Here is a 24,324-nt window from a genome sequence, read left to right on the forward strand (position 1 = left end):
ACGGGGAAAAGCCTCGACCCCTCTGGACCTTCTATTAACAATTTCAGTGACGTTGGAGCGGCCCGCTCTCCTGGCGGGACCACTCAGACTCTGTGCCACCGCACGGAGAAAAGCATGGGCCCCTCGGGCCCTCTAGTAAATAATTATACCCATCGTTGGAGCCCGCAGGCTCAGATCACTAACGACACAGAGCGCACGCGCTTTCCACTGGGACACAGTGTGAAAGCACCTAGAGGCCTAAAACCACTAGTACTCCATAGGGAAAAAGCTAAGATAATCGCAAAAAGTTTAGGGGTGAACCTGCCAGAAGGGCCAAGTCCAACACAACCCCCTTCCAGCCAAAACGCAGGGTAGACCAATCACCACCGTGATGGTCTTCCCTGTTTGGGGCGATAAAACACGGACGCAGGCCGGCAACGGCAGGGACACTCTCCGGTTTTATGCCACTCTGAACCCACGTGGTTCCCTCTGAAAAAAAACAACCGGAAAAAAAACTCAGGCCCAACTAGGCTACCCCACTGGCACTACCTAGTTGTCCACGGCCAGGCCCTAGGCCACCCAGATACCACTGGTCCTTGCCTAACCCAGAGTGGGGGGTAGTAACCCCTGGCATACAAGCCATTCTCCACTCTCCCTCTCAGTGTAGCTCCCAACTACCACTGATCCTTCAACCTAGGGTCCGCACCCTCAGGCTGACCAGAGGTCACGGGCAAGAATGCCCCACCCTACCTCTACTTCTGGGGTTCCGCACCCTCCCAGGGAAGCACCCACCAGAACACAACTCTCCCACCAGTTCAGGACCTCTCTCCACCAACTGGTCTACCACCTGGGATCCACGGGGTCAGAGGCGAGGACTCCCTCCCTCTGCACCCCCTTCCACTGTAGAGCAGGGTCTCTTCACCTAAGATGAGCCCCACCTGCCCTCAGGACTACAGTTGCCCTTATGTCCAGATCCGGAAACACCGAATACTGGCTCCCCAACCGAGGGACGTACCCTTTGGTCAGATGCCTGGCAAACCAGGACTTAATGAGGGTGACACATATCTAATGGGTCGTGTGACAGTCTGCCTGGCGCTGATCTCACTACCTCCTGTCCATCTGACAGTGCGTGCAGACCCCCCAGGACAGAAGTGGCAACACCACGGTCACTCAGTGGCGACTCAGCCCACCCGGCTGGTCCCTGACCTACTGGTTCCCACTGGGGAATCCCTCCCCCTCTCACCCCTCCCTCTGGACTTCCGCACCCTCCCAACTGGAGCGGTACCGCCAGACACCAGAACTACTGGAGCTCTGATTACAGACACTCCACGTCCTCTAGACACTGGGAGATCCTCCTCAAATGACCTATTGGTACAGCCTAGGCCCCCGACCTGATGTTCCCTAAAGAAACCATCCAGGTCCTGAGACTGGGTTTCGGGCACCTGGAGATACGCAGTCCCACCCACTCCTTCTCCGCAGAGTCAGGACGTGAGCCCCTACACCGAGACATAGCTGGGCTACTCTGAACCTCTTCCTACCACGCTGAGCTGGAAGACACCTCAGCCACTCCTTTTGGAATCACTCCCCAATGCAAGCTCCCTATCCCAGAGAACTCACACCCAATCAACCAGCAAGCTCCTTATTTCAGAGAACTCACACCAGAGTATTCAGCAAGCTCCTTATTTCAGAGAACTCACACCATTCATCCACACACCCCCCCCTTCAGACTAGTAAGACATTTTCTACCGCCCCTGATTTCTCAACCTGACCACCACGTGACACAGGTACCATTACTCCGGGAACTGGGAATGGGACGTTCACATTCATTCAGCGCATTACACATTCATCCCCACCCCTCCCAAGACTGGTAAGACAGTTTCTACCGCCCCTGATTTCTCAACCTGAGCACCACGTGACACAGGTACCATTACCCCGAGAACTGGGAATGGGAATACATGCACTGGACACACATCTGCTGCCACCACTGGATCCCACCCTTACTGGTGAATCCAGAAACACATTTCCACAGAAATGACACTTAAAACAATTTAGAACAATAATCCCTTTCCATGTGATTATCTAAATGCAGAGTTTTGTAGTGCAGCTAGCTGTCGCTGTGGTACTGCGCAAACCCAAGTCCTAATCCCACCGCTGATCACCAATGTTAGAAATGGGATTTCTGGTTGGCTAGGGCTTGCGCCAAAGGCAGGCAGAAACCACCACTCTAGTCAGGGCTGGGGAGTTACACGCCAAAGATAACCCCTGCTCACCCCCTTGGTAGCTTGGCACGAGCAGTCAGGCTTATCCCGGAGGCAATGTGTAAAGCGTTTGCGCGCGCACACAGCAACAACACCCAAGGCCCACCACAAAGGAAGCTCCACACAAGGTTATATATAAAAATAGCCTTTGTATTATAATTAGGCTGTCCGGTTTTAGGTTTAAACCTATAATAACTGATAAAACCCCACTGAAAGAGAAAAAGCTTTCACCGGTGAAAACATATAAACACTGAAAAAACACCTGCACAACCACAAACTAAATGCAATTCAAAGAAAAGAAAAAGAGTGAAAGAGTCATTTTCTTTCTTCCTGAAGGGGCCAATACAATGTAACTTTATTATACAAGTTAGCAGTAAGAACGTCTGGGCTAGCATTAGTCTGCTTGAGTTTTGTTGTTTAGGGATGCCACTAAAATATTGTTTCTTCTTTCTTTTATTTTTTTGTCAGTTTTGTGGTCTTTGGTATAAAGATGCACGTTTTAGAAGCATGTTTTAGGTCTTGTTTAATTATTTTACAAACTGTAAAGAATCAGGAAATATCTAAATCATATTTGATATTTTGTCTCTTTCACTGATAGGTAAAATGGCTAGTTTCACAAGAATCTCTCCCAATATGTGTCATCACATTTACCCAAAGAGAATGGGTAAAAACCCTTAATACATCAGCTCCCACTTTCTAGCGAGTCAGTATTGATAGCAGGTGAATTACCAACACCTCAGTCTTTAATGCAAGGTATAGTGACAAGTATATGTTAAAAGAGTGCTATCACCAAGCATCTCGGATAGTGGTTAAAACAGGACACCAGACTTTTAGAAAACATGGAACACAGTGTCACTTGGAATGCTCTGCAAAAAAGTTCTTTCCAAGTTCAACAAAGATTGGAGTGATATTGTTTGTATTTGCAGTGATTCAGCTACGTATATGAAAAAGTTTTGTGATGACCTGTCAAAATTTATACCTGAGTTGAAGTGCTTCCCTGTAAGAGATCCTTGCCACTTGTTAGATGGTATGCTGAAAGCATCTCTACAATCTTCAGAGTTAATGAGGGATGCTATTGACTTTTTAGTCCATTCCGGTGCACTGTTTTCTTATGCACAAGAACCAAAATGTAAATATTTATCATTTTGTGCTTTGTGTGGCATCAAAGAAAGAGTCATCCCAACTGTACCCCTTAGCTGATGGTTCTCAGTCCAAGGGGCTATGAATGCTCTATTATCCATGTGGTAACCGTTTACAGAATGTTTGCTGAGTGAGGATGCCAAAGGCAAGAAATGTGAGGATCTTCAGTCGCATATTGATAGTGATGTGAAAAAGTACACTATACTGCATTCTTAGGTTCTTACAGGAAAACATAACTGCTGTAGTGAACATAATAAAAATAACTAACGTCGGAAAACACCCTTGTCTGCCAAGTGTTCAGCATAATTGGTGCAGCTGTGAAACATCTCCTTGAGAGTAGGCTGGGCGACACCTTTAGTGACTTTGCACTGCAACATGTTCCATGTTAGAGTGCTTGCCGCTTGGTAAGCAAAGCAATAGTGAAGAGCAATTCAGGAACTTTTATTTTACAATGTACGAGAAATTACATGCAATGATGCATAGAAATGTCCCTTCACCACCAATGGCATTTGAAGTCAATGAAACCTCACTGGTACCGCTTCGATAACTGAGGGCATAAGCGCCCAGATCAGCGCAAATGTTGCAGAACCTGCCCTGAGAATCGCAATCTTCATTTGGACCAGTATTGGCATGGAAAGCTAGGTCTGTGGCCAGAGTTAACAAATTGTGTACTGGCTGTTTTGGCGTTGCCCATCTCAAGTGTCAATGTTGAGAGGGCCTTTTCACAGAAGTTTACATGGGAAGGAAAGATCGAGCATACATGACCAAAGACTCACTGAAGAAGTATTGTATGGTGTACTACAATAAGTTTAATTTTCAAAAATCTATTTGGACCTCATATACACTATACTGTCTATATACCATGCTCTATCAGTGCAGAAAGCAAGCAATCATAAAAGCAAAATATTCCATAAACACCAGAAAAACACTGTTTCTGTAGTTTTTAATGGTGCGACAATGTGAAACCACTGATAACCACTGTTTTTTTAAGGTATTGAAATCACTTGAAAACACTGAAAAAACCCCACCAGAATTTACCAAAAATAGAAACTGAAAACAGGAAAGCCTAATTATAATAAACACATTAGATGATAATCACATAATTTACACTGTGCCAACTGGCGCTGGGCAGAATTTTACAAGGGACTATTTACACGGGACAGGGCCACATAGACCACTGTCAGAATCAGCACAAATCACCAATTGTACATGTAGGACATATACTAACTGTAACACAAATTATCACTGTAGAGCACAACCAGTAACTACTGGTGCAATAATGACCTCAACGTCATCACACTAGTGTGAGAAGTTGGCCTGGCATATGCTGGTCACTAGTTATAGTGGCCACCTTGCACCAGTCCAATTCGACTCTTGGTAGATAGGTTTAAAGACAACCTTTTAAAGAAAGCTATCCTAGTGGTAGCTGTGGAGAGCAGCCTTCAGGCTAAGTCTCTGAGGAATGTAAAGCAGCTTGTTTTACCTTATAATCTCTTGGATTACCAAATGAAAAGACACCACACAGGTATATATATCAAATATATATGTATTTATTTTGAAACATACTCTACTAATCTCTTTATGAGATTAGAGCCAGGTAAACATTCAAAAGATCAACAGTTCTCAATAAATTAAGCACAAATATGGCTGTAGCCCTAGGGGCATACCAGACCATATACTAAAATAGTGGTTTAACAAACTCGACTTGCAATATGAAGAGGCCTAGGGCCTTGGGAATCGCCGGGGCTTTACTTCTGCAGTGTTGGCAGGTAAGTAATCAGCCCACAGGAGGCGCGTGCAGTGTCTAAACACACACGCGGGTTTTCAATGGTAAATGTCGCGGTTTGTATTTTACAGTTCTAGGGCACTTCGGAGTGGACAACAAGCAAACAACTTACAGGATAAGTATTTTGAGAGCCAATGCACACTTGGGCACCGTAATGCAAGAGTTACCTCACCCAGGGAAGCCGGGTGCATACGTGTCCTTTGGTGTCGGGTCGCGATGCTTTTTTCAATGGAGATCACTGAAGACTTGCTGCTTGTGTCGTCGAGAGAAGTGTCCGCTGGAATCCGAAGATGGATTAAAGTTGCAGAAGACCTAGAAATTGAGGGGACAGAGTTCAAAGTCACTTGCCAGTGACCGGTGGCCAGCAAGATGGATGACCACAGCTGTTGCGTCTCTTCAGGTTGCTGATGTCGTTTTGTCTCTTCGCTCACGAGGACCAGGAGGGATCGATGAAGACCAGCAGCTGGATTCGGAGGGTCCCATGACGTCTGCAGCTGTTGACGGTGTCGGCACTCGGTTTGGAGCCAACAAGCCTTGGCAACTGCAATTCTTGTGTGGATAGAAGATTGTCGATGGAGCAGACCAGCAAGGTCTGATGGACTTACCCAGCAAGGGTAAGTGAGGGCAGGCCCAGAGCAATCAGGCGAGCTCTTGAAGGTGATGTGGAAGTCTTCTGGAGAGTCACTAGCCAATGGGCAAGCAACCGCAAAGACGCCTTTGCAGGCAAAGTTCACCAACAGCCCACGGTCACTCGGGACGAGGTAGGCTGCTGATCTTCAGTACTAGACCTGCTCGGGACTTGGACAATAAGTGGTCCAAAGCACAACTTCGTTGGACGTAGTTTAGGGCTTGCACTCGAAATCAGTGCACGGTTCCCTGGTATTGCTGTTCCTCGTCACTCGTGGGGTCCAGATGCCACAGCTTCGCTGGGGACTCAAACTGGCCGTCAAGAGGTCAGAAAATCTACTTCAGGGGATGCAGGGACTTTGGGCTCCGGCGGGAGCGGTAAAGTTTGCAACCGTAGTTCAGTAGTTTTGGTGCCTGCCAAGCAGGGGAGTCACTCCTTGACTCCAAGGGAGATCCTTCGGTCTTCTAGAGATAGTAGAAAGTTGAAGAGCCAGGATTCTTCTTTGTAGAGCGTCATCCAGGTGTAATCTAAATTGCATTGGCAATGTGTGGGATCTTATAGTGGAAAGATGGGAGGGACTAGCTCTATGACCACTCCTCTAGGAGGGTCAGGGTAGTGGGTGGTTACACCCACTTCCCTTTGTCCAGTTTCGTGCCAGAGCAGGGCCAGGTAGCCCCTGAACCGGTTTGAGCTGGCATATGCACAGAGGAGCCTACTGCTCCCCCAGTGCAGGACTTCAAAGCACTCTAGGAGTGCACCCACCCAGCCCCAATACACTAAATCCTGTCTGGAAGGTGGTGACACCTCCCTGTGACAGGATGCCTTTTGTTGGGCTCCCTCCACTGTGAGTTTCGGTCAGCAGCAGGAGGGCAGCCCGGTGTCTGTGCTGGTGGCATCCATTTTGTGATGCCAGGGCTCTAGATGATTTCTACTGTGTAGTACAGTGTGTGCATGTCGTCCCCTCTAGAAGGGTGGGATCCTACTCCCACACCAGTTACTGGTGTGGGGGTAGGATTCCAAGTTGTTTGACACCAAACACGACATGTTTTGATGCAGTCATTCCAAAGTTAGCATTTACCGCGAGGTTATAATGCACTTAAGAGTATATGGTTTAACCGCATCCACAAACAGCAGCAGAGAATAGACTCTGCCAGCTGCAGAGGGGTCCTGCTCAGGCAGAAGCACCCCCTCACATAGTAAACCATGCACCCTGCCCTTGGGATTGATAGGGCCTGCCATAGGGGTGACTGATAGGTTTATATGTGTGTGTATGGTGAGATATAGGAACCTATACCTCAGTGAGGAGTGCTAACACTACCTCACACAGGCTGCAGTAGCAGGCCTGTGGTGTCAGATTGTGAGTGCTTCCCAGGGGTGGCATAATACATGCTGCAGCCCCTGGTAGGCCTGTGAAGTACCAATGCCCTAGGTACCTAAGGTACCATATACTAGGGGCTCATAAGGTACCACAGTATCCAATCACTAGTGCATCTAATATGCACACCAATCATTTAAGGGAGTAAGCAGATAGGCTGGGGTCCTGGATAGCAGGATCCCAGCCAGACTAGTCAAAAACCATTCAAACACCAGGAAAAAAGTGGGGGCAACCATATAGTCAGATTCCACCTTCCTACAACTAGCATCAGGTATAAAACCTATCCTGCATCCATCACAGGGGCATAAACACATTATGCAATTTCTCATAAGTCTAACGCATTAGACCCTACCACCTAAGTATAACTACACTAGGGACGTACATCACACAGGGAAGTATAATCTCCCTAACATCAACCTAAACAGGTGAAACAACCTCACAATCATAAGACCACATTTGGAGGTATAACACAGGGTGCGTAAAACATACTACATGAATTACATTTCCTAGCACCAAAATCACATTAGAAATCTAAACGCATTAGACACTAACATCCTAATCATAAATCACATTTAGGGCCTGGCGTCCTACAAACCTAACGATCCCCCTGGCCAACTGGCCATCCCAAAGAGGGGCTCAAATGCCCTGTGTCCCAAAAGTCAGGGCGCACTGCCTATGCAGCGCAAGTCAAGGGTGCGCACTTTTGCGTAGACCTAAACGTTGCAGCTGCCCACTACTTGCTGGGCAGCTGGGAATATTGGTAAAGGCCTGGCACCACTGTGCCACTTCTGTCCCTCTCAGGGACTAACTCACATAACTGCGCAAAAACGTTGCAGCTGCCTGCGCTCTCGCAGGGCAGCTGGGATCAGCAAAAACGTGGGCACCACTGTGCCTCTGGACTCCATGTGCCTCCACACGGGGAAAAGCCTCGACCCCTCTGGACCTTCTATTAACAATTTCAGTGACGTTGGAGCGGCCCGCTCTCCTGGCGGGACCACTCAGACTCTGTGCCACCGCACGGAGAAAAGCATGGGCCCCTCGGGCCCTCTAGTAAATAATTATACCCATCGTTGGAGCCCGCAGGCTCAGATCACTAACGACACAGAGCGCACGCGCTTTCCACTGGGACACAGTGTGAAAGCGCCTAGAGGCCTAAAACCACTAGTACTCCATAGGGAAAAAGCTAAGATAATCGCAAAATGTTTAGGGGTGAACTTGCCAGAAGGGCCAGGTCCAACAAACATCTACATGAAGTCATTACCTGCAATAATCATTGGAAACTCATAAATCTTCAGTTGCCTCAGAGCCATTGATCAGTGGATGACATGGAGCCATCTCAAATTGAATGCTTCCAAAACAGAAATACTCACATGTAGTGAATGAAAAAATTATGATCTAGTCTGACAATCTGGGACCACCTCGTAAAGTATCAAAGGAATTAAGAAACCTTAGAATGACCATGGACTTCAAGTTATCAATGAATGTCCAAGTGGACAAATTAGCAAGGTCAAGCTTCGTCACTATAAAAACTATTCGACACATCTTCTCCCTCCTGGGATTTCCACACAAGGACCAGGCTACCATCTCCCTTGTTCTGTCCAAACTCGATTATGCCAATAGCCTCTACCACGGATCACCTTTAACGACTATGAAGAGACAACAACGGATTCAGAACTCAGCTGCCAGACTACTCTTACACAAAAAGCCACAAGCACACATCTCCCCTGCCTTGAAAGCCCTGCATTGGTTTGCGGATGCCAGAAGATCCACGTTCAAGCTACTTTGAATCACCCACAAAGCGATACATAGAACGGGACCGCTCTTCATCAGGAATAAAATCACCAAACACATTCAACAAAGGAACCTCCGCTCTAGAGTGGCACCTCGCCTCAAAATCCTAAAATACAAGAAAACAACCATGGGTGGCACATCCTTCTCTATTCAAGCAGCCAAACTATGGAACTCTTTACCCCCAAACATTAGAACCATGGATAACCACCTTATCGTCAGAAAACTACTCAAGAGTTAGCTCTTCCCCACGTAACCACCGTACTCAAACACTAATGTGCAGCATCTCCCTGAGTATGTGAACATTTATAGTCTGATCATATGTAGGAATCCAGATATGTCTATTTACTTGTACAAATATATATAATAACTATGGTTTTTAAAAAGGGGGCGCTAGGTGGCGCACTAGCGAATGGTCGCCTTAGTGTAAGGCTCCCGCAGTCCGGCGACATTTATCCTGCATAACATCCTTGAATGGCGAATTTGAGGGCTGCGATTGCACACAGTGAATGCCTGAGAGGTCCGGTGCTGGCTGTCCGAGTTGCGGCTTTGTAGACGCTACACTGGGGAAGATACAAGCTCCGGAAGCCCCGGCGACCTGAGCGGCTGGAGGACGCGTGGCGGCCTGCTGGGGACGCCTTCTAGGCGAGACCGGGGCTTCAATAACTGCCGTAGGCCCCTGACAGGCGAAGGGCGCGAAGCGGACCCCGAGGACTGGCGCTGGCGGGGAGAACGGCGTGAGCCCCCCCCCCGGGTCAGATGTATTCCTGGAGAGACGGGCGGAGGAACTTTCCCCCCCCCCCCCATCGGAGGAGTGGAAGCGGATGTCTGGCTGGGGGTGGCAGCTGAGGGCACACCGGCTGACTGCGAGCTGCGTGGGGGGAAGCGGCCATTGGCAGGAGGACCGGGTGGGTTGCGAAGGAGCCCCACTCCACCTCACCGCACTGACAGCCCTGAAGCGAAGCACAGGGGCCCTGGAGTGGAATCAATCACGCAGCCCCGGAGCGCCTTGGATCCGCGGGCGCTGACGTCCGGGGGGCTGCGGGTCCGGGACTGAGCACGAGTAGGTGGTGGAGGAAACTGCTGACGCCCGTGTTGCTGCCTGAGTGAATCGAGGTGCAGTGCTGGCCGAATACGTGTTGCCGCTACCCCGGGCTGTACTGCCGGTCGCTGCGCGCCGCTTGCGGCGAAGAGTGTGCTGTGGGTCCGAGGGGGCCGTCTGCACGGCGCGTCTCGCTGCCCGTTCTCCTTTACCAGCTGGAGCTGTGTGTTGGTGCTACGGAGCGCAATAGTGGAGGCTTGTATGCCATGCCTCTGGTGAGGTGACTGCGCCACATGTGGGTACGATGGTGGGGGCCATCGACTGGGCTGGCCTGGGCACTGGAGCTGCTGACGACTTGGGGAAGCTGAGGCCTGACGCGGGGACACTCCGGGAGGTTGGATCCAGCACTGGTGAGGTGCCCTCGTTTCCTCCTCGCACTTGCCTGCTGATTGCTGCGGGCCTGATTCGGTGGCAGAGGTGACAGTAGAGCGGTCCGGTTCTCGGTGCGAAGTCCTGTCCCGCCAGCGGATCGCGATGGGCAAGACGGACACGAGACAGCCCAAGCTGTCGTTCGAATCCGGCAAGAAGGGGACTAAACCTTTGGAGGCGCCGCAAGTCCTTGATGGAGCGAATGGAGCTGCGGGGGACTCCTCGGCTGCGGCGGCGAGCCTGCAGGAGGTGCTGTGTGAGATGCGCCAGGGGTTTGCGACGATCGCTGATAAAGTGGATAGGATATCGTCGAGAATGGATGCAGTGGTGCATAAATTAGATGCGCACGAGGAGCGACTGAAGGGTGCGGAACAACGGATATCGGATGCGGAGGACACGGCTTCGCAGCACGCCTCGCAGCTCACCAGAATGGATAATCTGCTGCGCGTCATAGCGTCCAAGAACGAGGATTTGGAGGCGAGAAGCAGGCGCAACAATGTTCGCATCATTGGAATTCCGGAGACGACCAATGTGGGCAAAATGGAGGAGTATGTGGAAAAGATGCTGCTCGCTGCGATTGGGTCGGAGGCGTTTTCTTCCCACTTTATAGTGGAGAGGGCACACTGCTCCCTGGGCCCTAGACCAAAACCGGGAGCGACTCCCCGGCCCATCATTGCCCGGTTACTGAACTACCGGGATCGTGATGCGGCCCTGAGAGCAGCGAGGGGCACACGGTCTCTAGTTTATGAGGGTAACTCATTTACGCTGTTTCCGGATTTCACACCAATAGTCCAGGAGGAGCGCAGGAAATTCATTGCGGTGAAGGCCAAGCTGCGGACATTACAACTGGACTACACGCTCCTTTATCCAGCGCGACTGCGGGTCACATACCAGGGCCGACAGCGGTTCTTCACGACTCCACTGCAGGTGGAGGACTTCCTCAAACGCTACAAACGTACCCACAAACCGGGTGCGGAGGTGGACGATGAGCAGGTGCCACTGCCCGGGGAGAGGCTGGATGGCGAACTGTAAGTAGAGCAGACGAACAATATACACTGTCCTCTGGGGGGGAGTAAGTACTCTGCGTGGGAGCTGCGATTGTTATACCACTTGATGCGGACATTGCATTGGACTGGTTACTCTGTGTCTCTCCTCGGGTCTGCGGGGAAGGGAGACATGGGTGGTACCGCTGAGAGGGCTGCAGATTTCCACGAGATGTTTGCAGAGGATATAGATGTGTCTCCTCCATAAGTTGTGCATCGCGGTGTGGCTGTTGTAGTACTCTAAGGTTGCCAAAGCTTATCCCGCCGGACACCCCCTCTGGGTCATCGAGTCAGACTGCCGTATTGATGGGAGTCTGGAGTAGATGAGGGGGAATTAGTGGTGCCACCTAGACGAACACCCCGGAGGGAACTACCTGAGAATTCATGGGGAGTTATGGGAACTGTTTGCGCCCTTGTTCGGGGGGCAATTGTGGGAGGGATGGGGAGGTGACATGGCTGGCAGGTTGGGGTTTGCTTCAGTGGGTGGGGGGAGGGTGTGGGGGGGAGTTGTGGAGGGAAATGTTCGGAGTTTGAGGTTGGGGGAGGGGGGATGGGGGTAGAGGGGGAGTTTCGTTCACGGAGAGTACTTGGGATGGAACTGTCGAAGATGGCTGTGCTGCTTGCTCATTTGGGGCTGCTGTTGTTGCTGCTGTGGTGTGCATGGCTGACTATGCGAATACATGCGAAGGAGCGGTGCTGGAAGCTGGGATGCTGCCGGGAGAGTGGGTATCTGCTGAAAGATGACTGTGATGACTAGGAGAGAACGGATCACGGTTCTATCGTGGAATGTCCGGGGCTTAAATGATGCTAGAAAATGCAGAAAAGTGTTGGCTTATTTAGAACAGCACCGGGTACAGATCGCATTGTTACAGGAGACACACCTTGCCCCCTGATTGAACTATACTCTGGCTGGCAAATGGGCGGCGGTTCGCAGCTTTTCGTCCTACTCAGGGAATGCTAGGGGGGTGGCGATCTGGATCAAAAAGACTGTACCTTTTGTGAAGCTTGGTGAGCGTGTGGATACGGAAGGTAGATTCGTGATGTTATGGGGCAGGCTGGGTACCGACACTATCACGATCATGAACTGTTATGGCCCTAATGTGGACTCGCCGACCTTTTTTACACAGTTATGGGGACAGATGCTCAACGTTGGCTCCATGCACATTTTATGGGGAGGCGATTTTAATGTGGCGCTGGCCCCGGGATTGGACAGATCGGATGGCAGTTATCACTACAACAAGAAAGCGCGAGATGCATTGGCAGGTATATTGGAGGAAGGGAACTTAATAGATAGCTGGAGGTTTGTACATGCTGGGCTGCGGGAGGGCACGCACTTTACAACATTTGCTAACTCATGGGCTAGACTGGATTATTGTTTTGTGTCCCGGGGCATAGCGGTAGACTTGGGGAAGGTTATGCACCTGCCTCGGACGTACTCGGATTATTGCCCGGTCCTTGTCCAGATAGCACTCCCGGGGGATGGGGGAGCGGCTATGCGATGGCGTATGCAGCCCATGGCCCTCCTGGACCCTCTGTTTCAAGCAGAGCTGGGGGAAGAGATTGCAGAGTTTTTTCCTCGCAACAAAGATTCGGTAGATAGTGTGGAAACCATCTGGGAGGCATTTAAAGTGACGGTCAGAGGCTACTATATTGCGAAGAGCTTTGGGGTCTTGAAAGATATACGAAGAACGCTTGCGAAATTAGAAACGGAACTTAAAGGGTTGGAGACTAGGATGAACCAGGAGCCGATGGGTCCCCTCCACGGGGAATTCAGAGAACGTCTTACACAGTATGAAAAGGAGGCGGATAGGGAGGCTCGATTCTGTGGCAAATATTGGCAGGCTCGCAGATTCTGCGAGGGGGAGCGACCAGGGCGCGCACTAGCGGAAGTTACTCGGCTGCCGCGTTACAATACACACATATTGGAGGTATGCACGTCGGACGGGGTTCCACGTCGTGATACCAAGGGTATTTTGGAGCAATTCACTGCACATTATAAAGATCTTTACACGGCACGCAGCGCGGGCGAGGTGGATTTTGCACTGTGCTGGTTGAGTGATGACCACAGACAATTTCTAGGTGCACCGTTTGAATTGGATGAAATCCGGGAAGCAATTATGTCTCTTAGCAACGGTAAGGCGTCGGGCCTGGACGGGCTGCCAGCGGAATTTTATAAAAGCTATATTGATATTATGGCCCCTGTCCTCAAAGAGGTCTACGAGGAGTCTCTGGAAGTGGGAGTGTTGCCTGGGTCCATGAGAGAGGTGTTGATCACCTCATTGCTGAAACCTGGCAAGGACCCTACGGAATGTGATGCGTATAGGCCGCTCTCACTGTTAAACTGCGACGCTAAAATTTTAGCGAAGGTGCTCGCCAATAGATTATCGCTACTGATGCCCAAAATAGCCCTCCCAGACCAATCCGGGTTTATCCCGGGGCGATCCACAGCCCATAACTTGCGTACCCTTTTCTCCCTGATGCATACAATCGCGCCGGAGTTACCTGTGGCTGCAATATTTCTCGATGCTACCAAGGCCTTTGACTCTGTGGAGTGGAACTATCTATTTGCTATATTGTATAGGATGGGGTTTCCAAAAATATTTGTTGCCTGGGTGCGATTGCTGTATACGGACCCGAAAGCGAGAGTCTTAATAAACGGGGAGATGTCGGGCCCAATTTCATTGACCAGAGGCACCAGACAGGGGTGCCCATTGTCCCCGTTGTTATTCGCTATTGCGATTGAGCCACTGGCTTGCCGTATTCGACAACTGCATAAGCAAAGCGCTTTTAAATGCGTCCAACGTCAGATAGACGTGTCATTGTATGCCGATGACTTGACGTTGTATGTGGTGGATCCGCTGGCGCATCTCAATCCATTGCTCCGGGAGTTCTTGGTCTTTAGCCGGATATCCGGTGTACAAATTAATTGGCAGAAGTCGCAGTTCTTTCCCCTGACCCCTGCGGTGCGCCGCTTTTCACTGGATTATCCACTCGACTGGTGTGACTCCGATTTGCGGTACTTGGGGATGCAGATATCAAGGCAGAGGAAGGAGACCGTGCGTTTAAATTACGGTACGGCTATCGCTAAACTAACAGAGGATGTGACGCGATGGATTTCTCTGCCTTTCACCATGGCTGGGAGGGCCTCACTTATTAAAATGGTGGTGTTGCCTCGGTTTTTATATTTGTTCCAAAATGTCCCTTATTATCCGGGTGCTTTTTTCTTCCATACACTTCGCACGGAATTGATACGTTTGTTCTGGGCTGGAAAGCAGCCTCGATTGGCATGGTCAATTATTACCCAGCCCTATGGGAGAGGGGGATTTGATGTCCCTGATTTTTTGGCCTACTGCCTTAGCGCTCAGGCCCACTTCGCGTACCACTGGTTTGCGCCTACGCCATTTATGCCACAGCTGGCTGTGGAGGACTGGATTGTCCGACCGCTGCCATTGAAGGGTATTATTCAAGGCTCACCCAGGGTGCTCGACACTCCAGCCGCAACGGTGACGTGCACGATGGATGCGTGGCAGCGGATCCTAGGCAAAATTGCACTTCCGTTCTTATACGCGCCAAAATTGCCACTGGCTTACCACCCGGATCTATCCTTGTTGCAGGAAAAGGGGTTCCAGGAGATGTGCGCTGGTATCAGGGTTCGATACTGGGGAGATCTTTTCCTGGATGGTCGGTTTAAGACGAAAGAGCAGTGGTTCCACGGGGATCAGCACACACCGTTAGATGTCTTTTATTATCTTCGGCTGAGGCAGGGACTGAGGGCTGTCCTACCGCACTTTCCAGAGGAGCCTGCGGTGGTTTTGCCTCTACAAGCTGTCCTTACGTCAGAGGATGGCAAACATCTAGTCTCGCACTTGTACCGAAGTATTCGTGAACATAGTGGTGGTGGGGAATGCAGAGCGCTCAGACGGTGGAGTGAAGATCTAGGGAGGGACATAACGGAAGCGCAATGGGCGTACTGTTGCAGGTTAACCTCACAGATATCAGCTAGCTGCAGACTACGAATTATACATTATAAGTTCCTACAGCGAATGTACTACACGCCTGCGAGGAAGCTGCAGTTTCACTTAGCGGATGATGACAGGTGTGAGCGTTGTCGCATGGAGGGGGCAGATTTTTTACACTTGTCCTGGCTGTGTCCGGCGGTGGCGGAATATTGGACGCAGGTCCACAAGGCGCTGACGGTTATGATAGGGGATACGGTTGACTGTGATCCGCTAATGATGCTGTTGGGCTATACTATGAGTCTACCTAAGGCACATCGGAAGTTCGGAGATGTGGCACTGTTGATGGCGAACAGGAGAGTGGCTTGTAGGTGGGGGAGGGGCCGTGCGCCGAAATTCAAGGAATGGATCGCCGACTTACTACACTGTCAGGAACAGAGCCTACTATACGCGGAAACACAGCCGGTGCGTGGTAGGGCCAAGGACATCTGGGACCCGTTCAGAGCATATTTAGCGGCTGAGGGCACTCCAGGGCAGGACAGAACTCGGGAGCCGGGCGGGGCGAGCCTTGAGACCGCTGCGCAAGGGGCGGGATAGTGTGATTGGGATCCAATGGGATGTTTGGCTTGGCTGGAGGACGACTGTTGACGGGTGGGCTGTGTTACTAGCGGACGACATTACAGCTGCGAGGTGAAAGACACTGCTGCGGAGATGGCTGGTTGAGCTGACCAGAATGGAAACGCTCTAGGAGTAGAGGAGGGGAAGTGTCCATACGCGGCTGTGGCAGGAGGAATGCTGGCATGTAGGCCCGGAATGTAACGGAAAATGGGTGGGTGGTGGCGATTGTGGACGGATGGCTGGGAGGGTGGCCCTTCATTGCGGCTCACTACTGGGATCGCTGTGGCGGGAGCTGCGGAAGGGTGTGTTGCCGCATGGCATGTTCACTCGGGCTATGGGGAGAGCATTGCTGAGTATCATGCATTACTATGACGAAGGTGCCTCCTAGTTACCAGTAGATTATTGAACGGATTTCCCTCCGACGGACTCTGCCGATCCTGCACATGGCAGACATGCGAAAATAAGCTAAGCGCACCTCTATGGCCCCGAGCTTAGTAGGCACAGGATTGAACTGATCAGGGAGATGTGTTGTAGCCTCTCGCCGCCGGGCCTCCGGGCTGTCGGACAAATGGCTGTGTATCTTACCGACGATGGCTAGAAATGTGATGGACTACAGCCGGCCCGAGGGGTTGTAGGCGCAAGGATGTAATGTTGATGTACTCTCTCAATAAAGGTTTTGGGAAAAAAAAAAAACTATGGTTTTTAAAATAAATAGATATTCTTTAGATCAGTGTAACAAATGTATATATGACCTATGTATAAATATTATTCTATGCATAACATGTTTATAAGTCACTGCATAGTTTTCATATAAGTTATTTGATTAGAAGCTGATGGGTCTCTGTTTTATTTATCTATCACAACATGTAACTATTATCCTAACTATTTTATCTACAAGTGCTTCACTAATGAAATATTGAGGAAAGGATAAAATGAAAATAAATAGTTCTAAATATACACAAATTATATAGCTTTGAGTACAGCAGCACTTGAAAGTCTGAGTTTATTCAATACAACTTTAAAGCTCGATATATTATCTTTCTTATCCATGTATACCCTTTCTATATAATTATGCATCAATCTATGTATTACTTCACTTCTACTGCAGATGAAAACAATAAAATAACCTTTGACTCTCTCTAATGCACTACTCTGTCTCATTCTACACCTCTCTCAATATGTCCTCTGCCTCCATGTCTCATTCTACACCTCTCTCAATATGTCCTCCGCCTCCATGTCTCATTCTACACCTCTCTCAATGTGTCCTCCGCCTCCATGTCTCATTCTACAACACTCTCAATGTGTCCCCCGCCTCCATGTCTCATTCTACAACACTCTCAATGTGTCCTCCGCCTCCATGTCTCATTCTACACCTCTCTCAATATGTCCTCCGCCTCCATGTCTCATTCTACAACACTCTCAATGTGTCCTCCGCCTCCATGTCTCATTCTACACCTCTCTCAATATGTCCTCCGCCTCCATGTCTCGTTCTACACCTCTCTCAATGTGTCCTCCGCCTCCATGTCTCGTTCTACACCTCTCTCAATGTGTCCTCCGCCTCCATGTCTCATTCTACACCTCTCTCAATGTGTCCCCCGCCTCCATGTCTCATTCTACACCTCTCTCAATATGTCCTCCGCCTCCATGTCTCATTCTACACCTCTCTCAATATGTTCTCCGCCTCCATGTCTCATTCTACACCTCTCTCAATATGTTCTCCGCCTCCATGTCTCATTCTACACCTCTCTCAATGTGTCCTCCGCCTCCATGTCTAATTCTACACCTCTCTCAATATGTCCTCCGCCTCCATGTCTCATTCTACAACACTCTCAATATGTCCTCCGCCTCCATGTCTCATTCTACACCTCTACCAATACGTCATCTGCCTCCATGTCTCATTCTACACCTCTCTCAATGTGTCCTCCGCCTCCATGTCTCATTCTACACCTCTCTCAATGTGTCCTCCGCCTCCATGTCTCATTCTACACCTCTCTCAATGTGTCCTCCGCCTCCATGTCTCATTCTACACCTCTCTCAATATGTCCTCCGCCTCCATGTCTCATTCTACACCTCTCTCAATATGTTCTCCGCCTCCATGTCTCATTCTACACCTCTCTCAATGTGTCCTCCGCCTCCATGTCTCATTCTACACCTCTCTCAATGTGTCCTCCGCCTCCATGTCTCATTCTACACCTCTCTCAATATGTCCTCCGCCTCCATGTCTCATTCTACAACACTCTCAATGTGTCCTCCGCCTCCATGTCTCATTCTACACCTCTCTCAATATGTTCTCCGCCTCCATATCTCATTCTACACCTCTCTCAATATGTCCTCCGCCTCCATGTCTCATTCTACACCTCTCTCAATATGTCCTCCGCCTCCATGTCTCATTCTACACCTCTCTCAATGTGTCCTCCGCCTCCATGTCTCATTCTACACCTCTCTCAATGTGTCCTCCGCCTCCATGTCTCATTCTACAACACTCTCAATGTGTCCTCCGCCTCCATGTCTCATTCTACACCTCTCTCAATATGTTCTCCGCCTCCATATCTCATTCTACACCTCTCTCAATATGTCCTCTGCCTCCATGTCTCATTCTACACCTCTCTCAATATGTCCTCCGCCTCCATGTCTCATTCTACACCTCTCTCAATATGTCCTCCGCCTCCATGTCTCATTCTACACCTCTCTCAATATGTCCTCCGCCTCCATGTCTCATCCTACACCTCTCTCAATATGTCCTCCGCCTCCATGTCTCATTCTACACCTCTCTCAATGTGCCCTCCGCCTCCATGTCTCGTTCTACACCTCTCTGAATGTGTCCTCCGCCTCCATGTCTCGTTCTACACCTCTCTGAATGTGTCCTCCGCCTCCATGTCTCATTCTACACCTCTCTGAATGTGTCCTCCGCCTCCATGTCTCATTCTACACCTCTCTGAATGTGTCCTCCGCCTCCATGTCTCATTCTACACCTCTCTGAATGTGTCCTCCGCCTCCATGTCTCATTCTACACCTCTCTCAATATGTCCTCCACTCTCTGACTCATCCCAAACCTCACTCTACTTCTATGATTTCCAAAATAACCCTTTCTAGACCTTGCCTCCCCTATCCCTCCTTTGCTCACCCAAAGCCTCACTGTGCTGCCATGATTCCCTAATCCCTTTGAAGAGACTCTTCCCTCCCCATCTCTCCTTATACTTGTCCAAACCTCATCTTACTACTATGAACTCCCTATAACACCTTCTAGACTCTTGCCTCCTTATTGCCTCCACTGTCCTTTTCAATCCACCCAACAGACTCGCATGTCCACTGCTCAAATTAACTCATATTTCCCAAAACTAACCCACCACCAATCCTTTTTGGATTCTGGAGTAGTGTGCTACTTGCCGAAAAGCGCTTTGACGCACGGTATGGGGTAGTAAGCGCTATATAAATACAATTAAAACTACATTTATGAAACCTGAACTGCTTCTACGGTCTCATAGTCATCTGTGCTGCAGGTGCTTGGTTTAAAAAAATCGGAAAACTTTTCACTGTACAAAAGCCACAGCGTTTGTCTTTGTCTATGTTTTTTTTTTTTAATTAATGCTGTTTCTGTGTTTTTTACAAGAACGTCTTCGCCACCAGTGGCAGAAATATCCCAGTAGCTGTAACTTTGTTTTGCTGATGAATGCCCACCTGCCAGGGTGACTTTCAGCTTCTCTGCAGGCTCCTCGCATCCTCCGAGCGGCACCGGGCCTCCCCTCCCATTCGTTCCCTTCCACTCTCGGTTGCTAGGCGCCCAGAGAGGGCGAAGCTACTAATGGCAACCGAGAAACAAAGGCAGGCCTCGGTCTCACCCATCCAGCCCCTCTCAATGCGAACTCAGAAATTACACACAGCCAACGGTAGCACACACAAACGACGACACACAGAGTCAACTGCATCAGAACGTCTGCACTTGTCTAAAGCGCCTCGAGGCTCTTCCCAAGTGAGCCAAGGAGCAGTGAGGCTGACGGAAGTTTACACGAAGAATGCAGATCACCACTAACTAGTACTGATTCAGAACTAGTGCAAGAGCTCGTTACCAGTCTGACGCTGACTTAGATCACGACAGACTCACAACTCGATTCTCTCACTGTTCATGATCCGAGCCCTCTTCTGCTCTTATTATATATATTTTTTTAATGCAGATTTATATAGCACGAACTCGACCCGAAGGTACTGGAGCGCTTTACATGACACCGGTTACGTTACACATTCAGGCACGGGGAGATTAAGTGATTTGCCCAGAATCACAGGATGTGCATGCAACCCCGAGGCTCGAACCCTGGTTTCCAGCACCAAAGTCGGCAGCGTAGCCGACGGACCACATCCTCTTCCCTTTGTTACGTCAGATGTAATCACTGGTGATAAAACAATGAGAGTAAGGTACTAGGCCTGGGCGGTCAATTCCGTTCCGCTCGCGGAATTTTCGGAATTCGGCTAATTTCGCGTTCCGCAGAGAATGCGAAAAAAGCCAAAATTCCACGATCCGTGGCTTCGCAGAATTTTTTGCTTGTTCGCACTTTCAAAATGCGTGTTCGCAAGATATTTCCCGCCAAGCACGCAAACAGCATACGCAAACAGGAAAAAAGCATCGCGAACGGGTGGAACAAGCAATTCCGCATGTTCGCGAAATTTCTGCGTGCTCACGGAGATGTTTTACCGTTTCGCGGAGCTTTGCATAGCGCGACTACGCAAATTCCGCCCACCCCTATAAGGTACGCACAAGTTTTTGCATCGGTCTTCTGTGTGCTAAAAGCTTGTGGTGAGTGCATGGGAAGAGACGAGAGGTAGTTGTTGTGTCGTACCCGTGACGTAACGGGTACGCTACGTAGGGTCATATGACCCGAGTTGCAATAAAGGGTGGCGCGCGTGCATGAGGCCAGTTAGGCGCACAACCGCGCAAGCCAAGTAATAGCACCACCGTCTCCTGTCTTTATTGTACTTCCCCAGGCCCCCCTTTAATTAGCCCTCCAACACGGACGAGATCGCAAACCCCTGCGACCCCATCAACACAACAGCTGGCGACGAGGGTGGGCGTGCCCCGTCTCCACACCGTGTGGCGGCCGCAACGGCATCCCGCTGGCCTCGTGGTGCTCGTGCCACGGTGTGCTCCGGCCCGAGGAGCGTGGTGGATCGCTCGGCGGAGGAAAACCAGTCTGCTGCCAAAAGTACAGTGAGCCGCTGCATGCTGCTGCTTCATACCCCCGCCACATGTGGAGCACCCCATTGGAGCTCAGCCGCATCGGCAATTTAGCGCGCTCTCCCTGCATACTCGAGTGCCCGCTCTGAGCCACCACGTGTTCTGGGTCCCCGCGGCCGTAGTCGGCGGTCTGGTCTACACGCATGCTCATCGCGCTTTGGCCCAAATTGCTGATAACACAGGTGTGTGTGGAGGAGCAGACCCTGGTGTGCACCAGTGGGAGGAACTGCCAGCAAAAGGAGAGCAGTGCATTGGTTTGTGGCTCAGACCCCAGGAGGACCAGCAGTACTGGGTAGGAAAGGTGACCAACACCAGAGGGCACAGATCTGTGACCCAGGGTCCAGGAGGTTCAGTAGTGCTGGGGAAGCCAGGCGAATAGCACCAGTACCAGAACAGTGACGCATAGCAGCACGGCGGTGAACAGGGCACGTGAGCACTGGGCAGCAGAGGGTCATCATGTCCACAATTCCCCCCACAGAGCCATTTGTAGTGGAAGGATTGCCATCTTCACTCGCCCCAAAATGGAAGGACTGTGTGGAACGGCTAATCATCTTCTTCGAGGCTACGAAAGTCCACATGGACCAAAAGAGGGTCATGCTATTGCATCAGGGGGGTAAGGACATCCACAATATAACGAAGACGCTCGCAGAGGCCACGCCCAAGACTCACCACACACTAATCAATGCCCTCAATTGATATTTTGAGCCAATGTCCAACCAAGATTACGAAAGGTTCATCTTCCGACAAGCGCACCAACTCCCTGAAGAGTCACTTGACACCTTCCATGCCCACCTCAAGAATCTAGGGTCCACGTGCGGGTTCAGAGACGAAACAGAAGAGATCAAGGGGCCAGATATTTCAAGGCTATACACATCAGCAAAACTCTGAGAACGGATCCTAGAAGAGTCAGGGAAGCCACTCACAGAAATATTGACACTGGGTCGCACCAAAGAACTGTCAAAAGCACGGGCGGCCCACATGGAGGCAGCACTCCAGTCCCCAGTCAAGATGGAACCGGTGGATATCGTAACAACAAAACCAGCCCCGCGGTGGAGCAAGAAATAAACTGGGAGCGCGTCCCAAGGGCAGGCAAAGACCTGTGGATACTGCGGCGGACCTCCTCACAAAGCAGCGGAATGTCCCGCAAAGGGCAAATGATGCTGAGAATGCGGAAGATTCAACCACTTCGAGAAAGTCTGCAGGTCAAAAAGGTATCGGAAGCCACGACAAGTGGTCAACATGGTACCAGAAGGTGGGGGAGAGCCCAGCGACATGGATGATGATGACGACAAAGAACCGGTCGTACATAAAGTGCACGTGATCAGAACGACAACACGGAAGTCACGACGACTGCCTCAATGCCAAATTTGGGTGGGCCCATATGACGTCATGGCTGTGGTAGACACGGGAGCCACCATCAACATCATGACCGCTGACCTTTATAAGACCATGGATCCTGCACCAACGCTACACCCCACCACCATCACGGTCTTCACCTACGGCCAGGACATGCCACTAAGGATACGAGGCCGATTCAAGACCCTAGTCTCGAATGGCACACACTCCATCACCACAAATGTCAATGTGATGGAGGACAGACAGGGCATGCTACTAGGCTGCCGGGCCGCGGAAGACTTGGGAGTAGTAACCTTCGCATTCGGAGTACACCAGGAGTCTGTTCAACACATCTTGGTAGAATTCACGGATGTATTCGAAGGGATCGGGAAGTTCAAAGACAAAGAAGTGCACCTCCACGTTGACCCCACAGTGCAACCAGTAGCCCTACGTCACCGGCGAGTGGCCTTCCACCTACGGCCCCTAGTGGAAGAGGAGCTAAAGAAGCTAGAAGCAGCGGGAATCATCGAAAAGGTGACAGGGCCCACCCAGTGGGTCTCCCCAATCATCATCAACCGAAAGCCCAAGCAGCCAGGTGCAGTTAGAATCTGCATGGACATGAGGCTACCTAAAGCTGCCATCGAGAGAGAACGTCACATCACCCCCACCATAGATGATCTGATCGGGGAGATGGCGGGGGCATGTTGGTTCTCTAAATTGGACCTGAGATCCGGGTACCATCAACTCGTACTGGATGAAGCATCATGCAATATCACCACATTCTCAACTCATGTGGGTCTTCGAAGATACACCTGCCTGAGCTTCGGGGTGTCCAGTGCGGCGGAAGTCTTTCAAAACGTGATTCACGAGTTGATCATGGACATACCTGGAGTCATAAATGTCAGCGATGACATCATGGTTCATGCCAAGACGATTTCAGACCACAACTCATGGCTGACTCAGGTGCTCCGTCATATACAGGATGCTAGACTCACTCTCCACAGAGAAAACTGTGAATTCCTTAAGAAGAAATTACAGTTTTTCGGCAATACCTTTTCTGCCGAAGGAGTCAATCCTGATCCCGACAAAGTCCAGGACATTAAAGATACGGCCGCCCCCACCACCGTCACTGAAGTCCGCAGTTTCCTTGGGATGGTGAACTATTGTGGGCGGTTCATCTAAGAACTCATGACGCTCACCCAACCGCTAAGAGAACTCACGAAGGATTCCGTCCCCTGAAAATGGGACAAGGGCAATCGAAAGCCTCTCGGGACATCAAGGTGGCTCTCTCTGAGGCGACCACCCTCTCATTCTTCGATCCCAGGAAGATGACACTGATTGCCGTGGACGCTGGTCCAACAGGACTGGGAGCTGTACTGCTACAACAGCGAAATCCAGAAGAAGACTGGGCTCCTGTAGCTTTCGCCAGACGGTCCCTCACGGACACGGAACAACGGTACTCCCAAATATAGAAAGAGGCCATTGCGATACACTGGGGGTGCCGTCACTTTCACCTCTATGTATATGGCAAACCATTTGTCGTGGCGACACACCACAAACCCCTGGTTGCTTTATTTTCCGGGACCTCCACCAAACCACCACCCAGAATCGAAAATTGGATGTTGCAATTGCAAAACTACAATTGCCGAGTGGAGTATCAGCCCGGATCTATTAACCCGGTGCACTATCAGTCACGCCACCCAAGAGAGGCCACTGAACA

The sequence above is a fragment of the Triturus cristatus genome, chromosome 9 (genome assembly GCF_964204655.1).
Source record: "Triturus cristatus chromosome 9, aTriCri1.1, whole genome shotgun sequence".
Lineage (NCBI taxonomy): Eukaryota > Metazoa > Chordata > Amphibia > Caudata > Salamandridae > Triturus > Triturus cristatus.